This window comes from Melanerpes formicivorus, unplaced genomic scaffold (genome assembly GCF_026170545.1).
Source record: "Melanerpes formicivorus ecotype bairdi unplaced genomic scaffold, bMelFor1.0.p_v2 SCAF_150, whole genome shotgun sequence".
Taxonomy (NCBI): Eukaryota; Metazoa; Chordata; class Aves; order Piciformes; family Picidae; genus Melanerpes; species Melanerpes formicivorus.
In genome coordinates this window covers 99,283-111,922 of record NW_027142502.1, presented here as the reverse complement: position 1 = coordinate 111,922, position 12,640 = coordinate 99,283, and positions in this window count along the sequence as shown.

Genomic DNA, 12,640 nt, shown 5'->3' with positions numbered 1-12,640 from the left:
GGTATTACAGCGGGCAGAGAATTTTACTCTGCAGCTAGAATAGGGAGCAGTTATGAATTCAGTAGATCTGGTGGGTAGGTGTCTGTGTTTTGTATTTGATGAACTGAAGCTCAGACCATGAAAACCCTGTTTGATGCACCACACTCCTGACTAGACTTGGCTTTGGGCATTTTCATTGCTTCTTACAGGCAACTGGAATGCTTCCCAGACTTATCACAGTTTAAGTTTATACTCAATGATCCTAAAGGGTTTTTTCTAACCTAAGTAGTTCTATGATCATCTACAGAGCACAGGTTCATTTATGTTAGATGTCAGAGCCCTTTGAGGAAGGACTTGACCTTCTCATCTGCCTAATGTCATTCCTTCAAGGGAACATGTCCAGAGAAGGGCCACGAGGATGATCAGAAGGCTGGAGCACCTCTCCTATGAGGACAGACTGAGGGAGTTGGGGCTGTTCAGTCTGGAGAAAAGAAGGCTCTGAGGTCACCTTATTGTGGCCTTCCAGTATCTGAAGGGAGCCTAACAAGAAGGCTGGGGAGGGACTTAGGATATCAGGTAGTAATAGGATGAGGGGGAATGGAATGAAGCTGGAGGGGAGGAGATTCAGACTGGGTATGAGGAAGAAGTTCTTCACCATGAGAGTGGTGAAACCCTGGAATGGGTTGTCCAGGGAAGTGGTTGGGGCTCCATCCCTGGAGGTGTTTAAGACCAGGCTGGACAAGGCTCTGGCCAGCCTGATCTAGTGTGAGGTGCCCCTGCCCATGACAGGGATGTTGGAACTAGATGATCCTTGTGGTCCCTTCCAACCCTGACTGATTCTGTGATTCTATGTGATGGAGCTGAAAGCTGTTCAGAGGGCTACCTAGGCCTTCCCAGGAAGTAGTTTCTATTTTCACTTAGATAATATATAAAGGGAAGGTCACCACATGGCTCCAGGAAGATATTTCAATGCTGCTATGCACAGCAATCAAATCCATTCACTTTCCATCATCATTGTGCTGGGGAATTTTGTAGTCAGGAGGTCAGGCAGATAATCTTTCTAAAATCTTGATGTGTCCCAGAGATATACCAACAGCTACCCTCTCAGTGTGAGCTACACTTCTCCTTCCTATAGATACAGATTCATGCTGTATTAATTTGCATTTTGGTCTGAGCTCAGCTTCCCAGTAAGTAAAGCTAACCAGTAATGCAGCTTGCCTGGGGACATTACCCCTCGTTTTTGTGCTTTCATATAGTGTGTGTGCTCTCTCTCTGTCAAAAATCATTCCAGATTGCCCTGGGTAACTGACTGACTTTGCTACACCTGAGGTTCTTATCAGAAGTAATGTCATTTCCTTCTAGACCACTGATTAAGATCTGGAATAGTATTTGACCAAGTCTAGGAGGTTCCTGGCAAAGCCACTAAAACCAGGCTAACAAAACAAGGATAGCTCATTAACTCTGCTTGCTTTTTTCAGGTTTATCAGCCCACTCATGGTAGTGTATTGAACACAAACTGCTCTCTGAGGGGGCATGCTTTATCAGGATTCATGTGAGATTAAGTTAAACGCTGTAAAGTACCCTCACAAAACCAAAAGCAAACTCTTTTCTTATGAGATTTTTTCCCTTTGTTTGCTTATTTTTAAACACATTACAAACTAGCTTGACATTCACTGCTTTGACTCTGTGCTTGCACACTGTAGGAGCCTTCAGTGATTGTACAATAGACAGCAGACTAACCAGGCTGTCCTCTCCAACCTGTGTAAATATATGGTATTCACATTTGACTTTTCATACCTCCTTAATACATTCAAACATCCATTCCAGGTCCTGGAAGCCAAGAATGTTTCTGATTATTATTAGGAAGAAGTTCTTCCTCATGAGGGTGGTGAGACACCGGAACAGGTTGCCCAGGGAGGTGGTGGAAGCCTCATCCCTGGAGGTTTTTAAGGCCAGGCTGGATGTAGCTCTGGGCATCCTGGTCTAGTGTGAGGTGTCCCTGCCCATGACAGGGAGGTTGAAACTAGATGATCCCTGAGGTCCTTTCCAACGCTGACAATTCTATGATTTTTCAATGCAGAGAATCCAGGAGAGTTACTTTGCTGACATTATTATACCCAGCTATCACAGGCCACAAAAGAAAGAGACAAATTATACCATGAGTCCCCAAAAGCTGCCAAGAATGGAGATCTTACAGACCACTGAGAGCAATTAATTTTCCTGGCAGAATTATACAGCCAACATTTAAAGTTCTGGGCCCTTCAGTTTAGGAAAGATGTTGACTTGCTGGAACGTGTCCAGAGAAGGGCAACAAAGCTGCTGAGGGGTTTGGAGCACAAGCCCTATGAGGAGAGGCTGAGGGAGCTGGGGTTGCTTAGCCTGGAGAAGAGGAGGCTCAAGGGAGACCTTATTGCTCTCTACAACTACCTGAAGGAAGGCTGTAGCCAGGAGGGGGTTGGTCTCTTCTCCCAGGCATCCAGCACCAGAACAAGAGGACACAGTCTCAAGCTGCGCCAGAGGAGGTTTAGGCTGGAGGTTAGGAAAATGTTCTTCATAGAAAGAGTGATTGGCCATTGGAATGTGCTGCCCAGGGAGGTGGTGGAGTCACCATCACTGGAGGTGTTTAGGAAGAGATTTGATGAGGTGCTTGGTGCCGTGGTTTAGTTGATTAGATAGTGTTGGATGATAGGTTGGACTTGATCTCAAAGGTCTCTTCCAACCTGGTTTATTCTATTCTAGTCTAAAGAATGTACTTATATGAACACATAGCAGTCATTTCTTCAAGCCATGATGCCTTCTAAACTTAGTGTTAAGTGGAAACTCAATAAGCCTAATTATATGCTCTCAAAATAGGACACACATCTCAAAAAGCTCTTGATACCAGAGTTAAGGTGTAAGTTGCCTTTCTATTTGGGGTCAGTTTTCTCTACTCCTTTTATTTGGGGAAGTTAACTTCATTTTTATTTATTGGTTTGGGGAAGAGAATGATTTCAGGCAGGAATTCAGGGTAGATTTCTAGCTGTGTAGATTGGTAGAGGTTTCTGTGCTTTCTAAAGCTGTGTCATTTCACAGCAGCCAAGATGAGAGTGGCAGGTCTTGACTTGCACAATAAATATTGCTTTCTGTTATATTTCTCTCTTTGTGGGTGTGTTTGAAGAAGACAAACATCTTACCTGAAAGGTGGTTGTAGCCAGGAGGGGGTTGGTGTCTTCTCCCAGGCAACCTGCACCAGAACAAGAGGACACAGTCTCAAGCTGTCCCAGGGGAAGTTTAGGCTGGAGGTGAGGAGAAAGTTCTTCCCAGAGAGAGTTGTTAGCCATTGGAATGTGCTGTCCAGGGAGGTGGTGGAGTCACTGTCCCTGCAGGTGTTCAAGAGGGGACTGGATGTGGCACTTGATGCCATGGTTTAGTAGCCATGAGGTGTTGGGTGACAGGTTGGACTTGATGATCTTTGAGGATCTTCCCAATCTTACTGATTTTATGATTCCCCATCAGTGGTCTAGTGCGAGTTTTTCTAGGAGCTTTTACCATGGGACCAATCTTGCCATTACTCACACAAAGCAACATTTGATAATTCTTTATCTGCTGTTCAAGCCTAGATTCCAGGTCTCAATGCCAGTCCAAGCCAGCTTGTGTTATTGGCCTATAAACTTCCCCCCACCCGAGGTGATATTTCTATGTTCTGGCAGGACTTTATTGGAGGTGCTATGACAACCAAATTGCTTGAGAAGTGTGAACATCCTCAAAGCAGCCCAAGAGATCAGCCTTCATACTGGTTTATCACAGACATAGTTTGGAATATACTTTCTCCCCAGAAGAGTTATTTCAGGCCCTAGGCTAGCACAGCAATCAGGAATTCTAGGTCCTGTAATAAAACAGTGAATTTCCCCTCACAAAAGTTGATGGAAAAGGTGGGCTTTTATTAATTGTATCCTGCTAAATGCACAGTTGTGAAGGAAAAGTATTTCTCCCACCCTTTCTTACCAGTTTCTTGTTCAGTTTCTTCATTTCCTAGAATATTTTCCTAGCTTCTTGTCTGAAAATAAAGTTGGCTTATTCCTCTGCCTCACCCAAGACATTTCTTTCTGAAGAGGGCACAGAGTCTGTGTGATGATTAAATCTAATTCTCTCTGGTTCTTTTACTAAGCTTTTCCTCCACTGGTTCTTTTTACTCACTTCATTCAACGTTGTTACACCACTTTGTGTTTCACTTTGGGGCAGATCCCCATGGAAAACACCTTTGCTCCATCTCTTTCTCTTTTGATGCTATAGGAATGAAATATTATTATTGCAGTGGCTTTTTTTTTTCCTCAGGATGCAGTTTAGCAGCCATTGAAGCAGAAATATGCCCATTTAAATCTATAGGCATTGAACCCAACCTTTATTCTTCATAAAAAGAGAGGTATGAGTACAGGTGGCCAGCCATAGGGTGACCAGTGAGTTAAAAATGACACAAGGCAGCCTGTAGCCAAGAGCAGGTGAGTCAGTGGTGTAACCCAGATAATTTAAACCTTCTGACAAGAGACTTTTTTTCCACAGTTGCCTTCCCTGGGGACTTTCAGGAGTCATTCATGCATAAGTGGATTAAAAAGCAGCCCTGCAGAGAAGTACTTGAGGGTGTTAGAAGATGAAAAACTGAATATAAGCCAGTAAGGTGCACTTGCAGCCAAGAAAGTCAGTCCCGTTCTGGGCTGCATGAAAAGCAGCATGGCCAGCAGGTGGAGGGAGGTGATTCTGCCACTCTGCTCTGCTCTCATGAGACCCCACCTGGAGTACTGAAGCTGGCTCTGGGACACCCCCAGCATAAGAAAGATGCAGGCCTGTTGGAGCAGGCCCAGAAAAGGGCCACAACAATGCTCACAGTACTGGAACACATCCCCTGTGAGGACAGGCTGAGAGCTGGGCTTGTTTAGCCTAGAGAATGCTCCAGGGAGGCCTTACAGTGGTCTTCTCATAGTTAAAGCAGACGTACAGGAAAGATGGAGGGTGGCAGGGAGTGCAGTGATAGGGTGAGGGCTAACAGTTCTAAACCTAGAGGGAAGATTTAAGCCTTCAACTAGGTATTAGGAAGAAGTTCTTTACAGTAAGGGTGGTGAGGCACTGGGACAGGTTGCCCAGAGAAGCTGTGGATGCCCCATCCCTGGAAATCTTCAAGGCCAAGCTGGATGGGGCTTTGAGCAACCTGGTCTAGTGGAAGGTGGCTCTCCTAGCTGCAGGGGGGTTGGAACTAGATGTTCTTCACAGGCCCATTCCAACCCAAACCGTTCTACAATCCTACCATCCCCTGAGGTCCACATGTCATCAGATGGAAGACCTATGCCACGCTGATCCCTCGTAACATTCTTTACTTGCTCTGACACTAAAGAATTTAGACAGAGGTAGTCATAAATGTGTTGCTGAGGATCTTGTCATCCCACACAGGGACAGCAGCATCAGCTCTGCTGAGTCTGACTCAATTCTCAGTTGTCTTCCCAGTCACACTAATGAGAGCTGAATTGGTCCTTTGATATTTAAACACTTAATAGAGTTGCTGTGCTTGGGAAAAAAGCACTGAAATGTTTTTGCAGCCGTGTTTTATAGCCTAGGAATATACTGGCTTGGACTTAGTTTTATTTTTCAACACCTGTCTGCAGCAGAGTGTTTTCTTTTCACTTTAACAGCTAGAGCACTCAGCAGTGCTCTTAGCTGTGTATCGTGGCTGTGGCATTTTTGTTTTAATTTAAGAGGGGTTTTTAGCAGCTCATGGCTGGCTGGTGGTGAAACCCTGCTGAAATCAGCAGCTGCCACACTTTAAAAGGTTCTTAAAAACATCCTCCACAGTTCAAGTGTTAAATTCAGCATTATCCCACTCAAAAGTCAGACCCTCATCAAATGGAAAGAAGATTTCCATCAGATTCCCTATCATTTGTGAACAGACAGGAAGAAAAACTCCAATGGAAAAAACACCACAGAAACAAATAGACAAAAAAATCCACCAAACCAAACACCTGATGTAGAAATCATAGAATCAATAAGACCTCAAAGATCACCAAGTCCAACCTGTCACCCAACACCTCACGACTAGTAAACCATGGCACCAAGTGCCACGTCCCATCCCCTCTTGAACACCTCCAGGGACGGTGACTCCACCACCTCCCTGGGCAGCACATTCCAATGGCTAACAACTCTCTCTGGGAAGAACTTCCTCCTCACCTTCAGTCTAAACTTCCCCTGGTGCAGCTTGAGACTGTGTCCTCTTGTTCTGGTGCTGGTTGCTTGGCAGAAGAGACCAACCCCCTCCTGGCTACAACCTGCCTTCAGGTAGTTGTAGACAGCAATGAGGTCTCCCCTGAGCCTCCTCTTCTCCAGGCTCCCAGCTCCCTCAGCCGTCTATCACAGGGCTTGTGCTCGATGCCTCTCCCCAGCCTTGTTGCCCTTCTCTGGACACATTCAGGAGTCTCAATGTCCTTCTTAAATTGAGGGGCCCAGAACTGGACACAGGACTCAAGGTGTGGCCCAACTAGTGCTGTGTACAGGGGCACAATGAATTCCCTACTCCTGCTGGCCACACTATTCCTGATGCATGCCAGGATGCCATGTGGCTTCTTGGCCACCTGGACAGCCTGCTGGCTCATGTTCATGCAGCTATCAATCAGTACCCATAGGTCCCTTTCTGTCTGGCTGCTCTCCAGCCACTCCCTTCAGTTCTCAGGCAAAATGTACTGATTTCTGGCTCTTAAGGACAGCTTAACTGGTCAGGAGAAAGAAAGGGATTCTCAAATTGATTGCTCATTCTTTGGTTTTGTTCACTTCTTCCTTTTAAGGTTTGTTATTCTCATTTCCTTGCCCCGAGATTTAAAAGCCTAAAAAGCAACAGAAGGTTTGCATCCTTCTCTTTGCTATTTGCACTGTAAAACTTCCACAAGTCAAGTCAGAATTCTGTGGGATAGCTGGGAAATGCTGGAGTAAATGGGGATGAACGCATCACTATGGCTTAGAAAGCCACAAATGGAAACTGCAGATTACAGAAGAGCTTTGATAGTGTTCTCTTCATAATGTGGCACTTAGTCATTAAAAAAAAGAGTGGCAACGCTTTCAGCAGTTTCAGACTGACAAACTTCCTAAAGATGATCGTCAGACTCAAAGTGCAATTTCCTGAGAGCCCACAAGATGGCAGAATTCGGCTGAGAAGTAGCATGCTGAGGCGCGGCATAGTCTATACCCAGGCACGAATTTAGAATAGAATAGAATAGAATAGAATAGAATAGAATAGAATAGAATAGAATAGAATAGAATAGAATAGAATAGAATAGAATAGAATAGAATAGACCAGACCAGACCAGACCAGACCAGACCAGGTCAGGTTGGAAGAGACCTTTGAGATCATCAGTCCAACCTAACACCCAACACTATCTAATCAACTAAATCATGGCACCAGGCACCCCCTCCAGACTCTTCCTAAACACTTCCAGTGATGGTGACTCCACCACCTCCCTGGGCAGCACACTGCAATAGCCAGTGCCTGGACCATGAATACATAGCATTGCTAACTAATTACTAATTGATCTTACTAATGTTCCAGAAGCTCAATTTCAACCTTTTTTTTCTCCAATCGCCCTCCTCCCCATCTGTATAAACATTTGGAATGCTTTTCATCACTTGCTTAGCCTTTGTTATCTATTTGAAAGAAAGGGAACAAATGCATCTCATTAGTCCTTCAAGCATCTGTATACCATACTCTTTGGATGGCATCCTCTCATCTGATGTGTTTGGTAATGAGATGCAACTACTGACAGACCTCGAGAAAACAGACTATTTGTCTTCAATCCAGAAAATCTGAAGCATATCTTAGCACATCAGTTGCTGTGGAAGCTGCTGGGCTTATATTTAATCCTCACTTAAAAAAAAACAACCAACCAAACACAAACCTTCCTCTAAATCAGAAATACAGCCTGTTACCCAGGCTGAAAGTTAAATCTGTGCTTTGAAATCCAGCAGCTTTACTGGTACTGACACTAAGTCATGCTTTATTGTCTCTTGTCAGGATGCCATTTATTCGAGAGCTCATCCATAATGTTTCAAATGCACAGCTTGAAGCAGCAAGGCCAGTAATATCAAAATGACTTGATGCTCAGAGCAACAAAATGTTTGCATAAATTTGGCCTACAATGGCAGTTATTTCAGCATGGATGTTATCAGAGGATAAAGGGGGAAAAAAAGCTAGGAAAAAGTCAAGTAAGAAAGATTTTTGACCTATCTTACTACAACTTACTTACTTGCAAGGATTATCTTCACCAGGCAATGCACACCTGAGCTGCAAGGCTGAAAGCATCACTCAAAAGCAGCCCATTCTTCCAAGCATGCTGTAAAACTCTGGTCAGATGGGAAGGAAGGGAAGGAAGGGAAGGAAGGGAAGGAAGGGAAGGAAGGGAAGGAAGGGAAGGAAGGGAAGGAAGGGAAGGAAGGGAAGGAAGGGAAGGAAGGGAAGGAAGGGAAGGAAGGGAAGGAAGGGAAGGAAGGGAAGGAAGGGAAGGAAGGGAAGGAAGGGAAGGAAGGGAAGGAAGGGAAGGAAGGGAAGGTAAAAAGAACAAGAAGACAAAAAATAAAATCAACAAAAAAGAAACCACAAACTCAAAAACCCTCAAACAATCTAAATCCTCTCTACAGAACCATCCTTAGAGCTACTTATAAACTCACCTAAACAAGCTCATACTGAGCAGTGCCAAGGCTCAGCCTCTGCTGATTATCTCCTCAGACTCATCACTGGGAAACTGTTGCTCAGCTGAAGTTGCTTGTAGGTGACAATCTGTGAGGCAACACTAGGAACTAAATTTAAGTTAAAGTGTCTGCATAATGTTAAGAAAAAACAAAACAAAACACCAAACCCCACAACCCTTCCCTCATCTATATTTATTTATTTAATACTTTATTTAATATTTAACAGGCTGGATGAGGCTCTGGCCAGCCTGATCTAGTGTGGGGTGTCCCTGCCCATGGCAAGGGGGTTGGAACTAGATGATCCTTGTGGTCCCTTCCAACCCTGACTGATACTATGATACTATGAATACCTTAGAAAAACTGTGAAGCATTTAAGGGCAAACAGCATGGAGACTCTCTGCTGACTTGTGTGGGGCATATGTGGGGGCCTTATCCTACTTTGCCTTAAAAACAGCTACTGTATTTCACACTTGATAAGGAAAATAAACATCTCAGAATCAAATCAGGCTCAGAATAACACAGATCAAAACTTTCATGTCTTAACTTCTAGCATCACATGCTGATTTATGGCAAAGGCTTTTTAATGCTAAGAGGAACAACCTTGGAGTGCTCGGTCTGTATAGAAGGCAAAATTCATTGTGGTTTATGTTAGTTAAATGTTTCATCGTTCACTGATTAAGTGACTAAGGCAGAGTTTTATTTTTTAGAATAAATGCCAATAATATTAAAATTCTAAGATGTTATGGAGGGATCCTAGGGATAAGGGGGGAGTCATTTTGTATCACTACTTAATGTCAACCTAAAATGTACTTTCATTACTCTAAGGTAAAATAAAACAATCTAAGTGCTGCCTGGGAATTGTAAATGGAACCTGTAACACACATCAGGTGACAAAGAAGGAGGAATGGTTACTTACTGCTGGAGAAGCAGCTCTAATGCCTCTGTGCCCCCCCTCCCATAACTTTGACTCCTTGAGGCCAGGGCAGCAATGTAGTCCTGGGATGGAGGTGCTGGTGATGCTCGTGGCAAGTCCATGGCTCCATGGCCAGCACCCTACAGGGAAGGAAAAACTGCAGGCTTTCCAGAACAATGTTTTGACCCTTGTCACAACATTGTTACAGTGACATAGTATCATAGTATCATTCAGGGTTGGAAGGGACCACAAGGATCATCTAGTCCCAACCCCCCTGCCATGGGCAGGGACACCCCACACTAGATCAGGCTGGCCAGAGCCTCATCCAGCCTGGTCTTAAACACCCCCAGGGACGGGGCCTCGACCACCTCCCTGCACAACCCATTCCAGGGTTTCACCACTCTCATGGTGAAGAACCTCCTCACATCTAGCCGGAAGAGTGTAAGTTTTATGAGGGGTGGCTGAGAGAACTGGAGTTGCTCAGGTTGGAGAAAAGCAGGCTCAGAGGAGACCTTCAAGCTGAGGGTCCCTTGGCTAGCCTTGTCCTCTCCCAGAGCAGGGACAGCATATGCATAACCATGTGGAGGCACTGCAGCTAAATAAGTTTTGAGCATTTCTGCTTTGGCAGCCGTGTTCTTTCACCTTGTGATCATTTATTAGATGAACACTCATAATTACAAGTTCTATAAATCTTGTTCTGTAGTTAAACTGGTGTGCAAACTTAATTAAACGAGTGTTTGCTCTTAAAATATTTGTCTTTGGAATTTGAGCCACCTTTCCAAGTAAATACTTAAATACACACTAACTATCAGGAAAGCTCACGTTTTTCACACTGAAATAAACATTTTCATCGCTGCAGTTTTGGTGCCTCCTGAAACCATCACTGGTTATGTCATAGTCGTCATTGTGCACAAGGTTGGATTCGAGGTACATGTTTAAATACAAGGCACAATCACACTTTCAGAAAGCAAGGGCTGTCTCTCAGTTGTCTGGACTTCTGTTCTCTCCAGGGGTGCTCCTGACAGCCTAGCTCAGGTTTGTTCTATAGAACATCTATGCTTTTACAGAGAACAGCATGGCTCTTACCCAGCTTCTGCTCCTGGATTTCTGTAGCATAGGAATGGGAGTGTTGGGCAGCGGGGTGAAAGGTTGCTGGAGCGGAGAGCCAGAGCAGGGTCCTATCAATGACATAGTTCCCTTTCATGCCCTGTAGTTTCTTAGTGTTCCTGCTGGAGCACAGATTTTCTTAAATTTTTCCAAAATATAATCATAAAATGGTTTGTGTTGGAAGTTGGAGTTGTGTTCCAACTCCTCTGCCACAGACAAGGACGCATTCCACCAGACCAGACTGCACAAACCCCCATCCAACCCAGCCTTGAACACTTCCAGGGAAGTCTCTTGATGTCTGTTATTTCCTATTTTTCTGTTGGAAGTTTGCAGGAGTAATTTGGCTTTGTTGGTGTTAGAGTGAACTCCCATGTTTATACTTCCAGCCCTGCAGGATAAAGCAGCCTTGAAAGTCTCTGCTTGGAACACAGGAGGCAAACCACTCTCGCACGCGATCTGTGCAATCAGAGCTTCTCCGGCTGTTACAAACCTGGAGTCGGGGAGAGAATTTTGCTGGGTTTGATAACTGAGAAACATCATCAAACTTATTTCCTGATATTGTGCCATTAGTACATCCTTCTCTACCAAAAAAAAAAGAAAAAAAAAAAGAGGGAAAAATAAATGCGATGGTGTCACAGGAGGCAATGTCTCCATCTTGCACTGTCTATATCGTGCCCCTGTACTCAGCACTGGTCTGGTTAGGCCACACCTTGAGTCCTGTGTCCAGTTCTGGGCCTCTCAACTTAAGAAGGATATTGAGACTCTTGAACGTGTCCAGAGAAGGGCAATGAGGCTGGGGAGAGGCCTTGAGCACAAGACCTATGAGGAGAGGCTGAGGGAGCTGGGATTGTTTAGCCTGGAGAAGAGGAGGCTCAGGGGAGAGCTTATTGCTGTCTACAGCTACCTGAAGGGAGGTTGTAGCCAGGAGGGGGTTGGTCTCTTCTCCCAGGCAACCAGCACTAGAACAAGAGGACACAGTCTCAGGCTGCACCAGGGGAAGTTTAGGCTTGAGGTGAGGAGAAAGTTCTTCCCAGAGAAAGTTGTTAGCCATTGGAATGTGCTGCCCAGGGAGGTGGTGGAGTCACCATCCCTGGATGTGGTCAAGAGGGGATTGGACGTGGCACTTGGTGCCATGGTTTATTAGTCATGACGTGTTGGGTGACAGGTTGATGGTCCTTGATGGTCCTTGAGGTCTTTTCCAGCCTTATTGATTCCATGATTCTATGTGCCAAGAGGTTAAACCTTGACAGGTCAGGTTTTGTTAAGGCATCTTCTCTATGATGAGAAGTCTCACACACTGTCATCTCAAGTTGAAGGCAGAACATATTTCCCACAGAGTACTTTTTCTTGGTGTTACCTCCACATCTGAAAGTGAACACAAGCACTGTCAAAATCAGTGTGACAAGCAGCCACCTGCTCTTTGGAGATCACTCCTGCAGTACAAGAGTGGGTGCAGGCTGGCAGGATGGGTGTGGGGTTGGAGAGCTGTGGCTAATGTGCCTGTTTGCCTGGAAACCTGAAACTGTTGGTGGGCATTTCCCAGAACAAAATGTGACTTGATAAATAGATGGACTTCTGTTTCTACAAAATGATATGTTCACTAGGAAGCATGAACAGCAATTAGCACTGAGAGAGCTGTTAATACGCTGCCCTGGGTCAGAATAATTTCAACAGAAGCATTTTTCAGCAGAAAGTGCCATTAAAAATGGTGTCTGCAATTGTGGCTTTTCTGTTCATCTTCCTTACGCAGAGCTCTCTGTTTCAGCTTCCTCTCTCACCCTCTACCTTGTTAATTTAGATTTTCAGCCTTCCACAGCAGGGCCTGTACTTGTTCCACACTTAAACCACCCATACAGTATCACACAGTATCGCTTAGGTTGGAAAGGACCTCGAGGATCATTGAGTCCAACCTATCAACACAGACCCCATGCCTAGACCATGGCA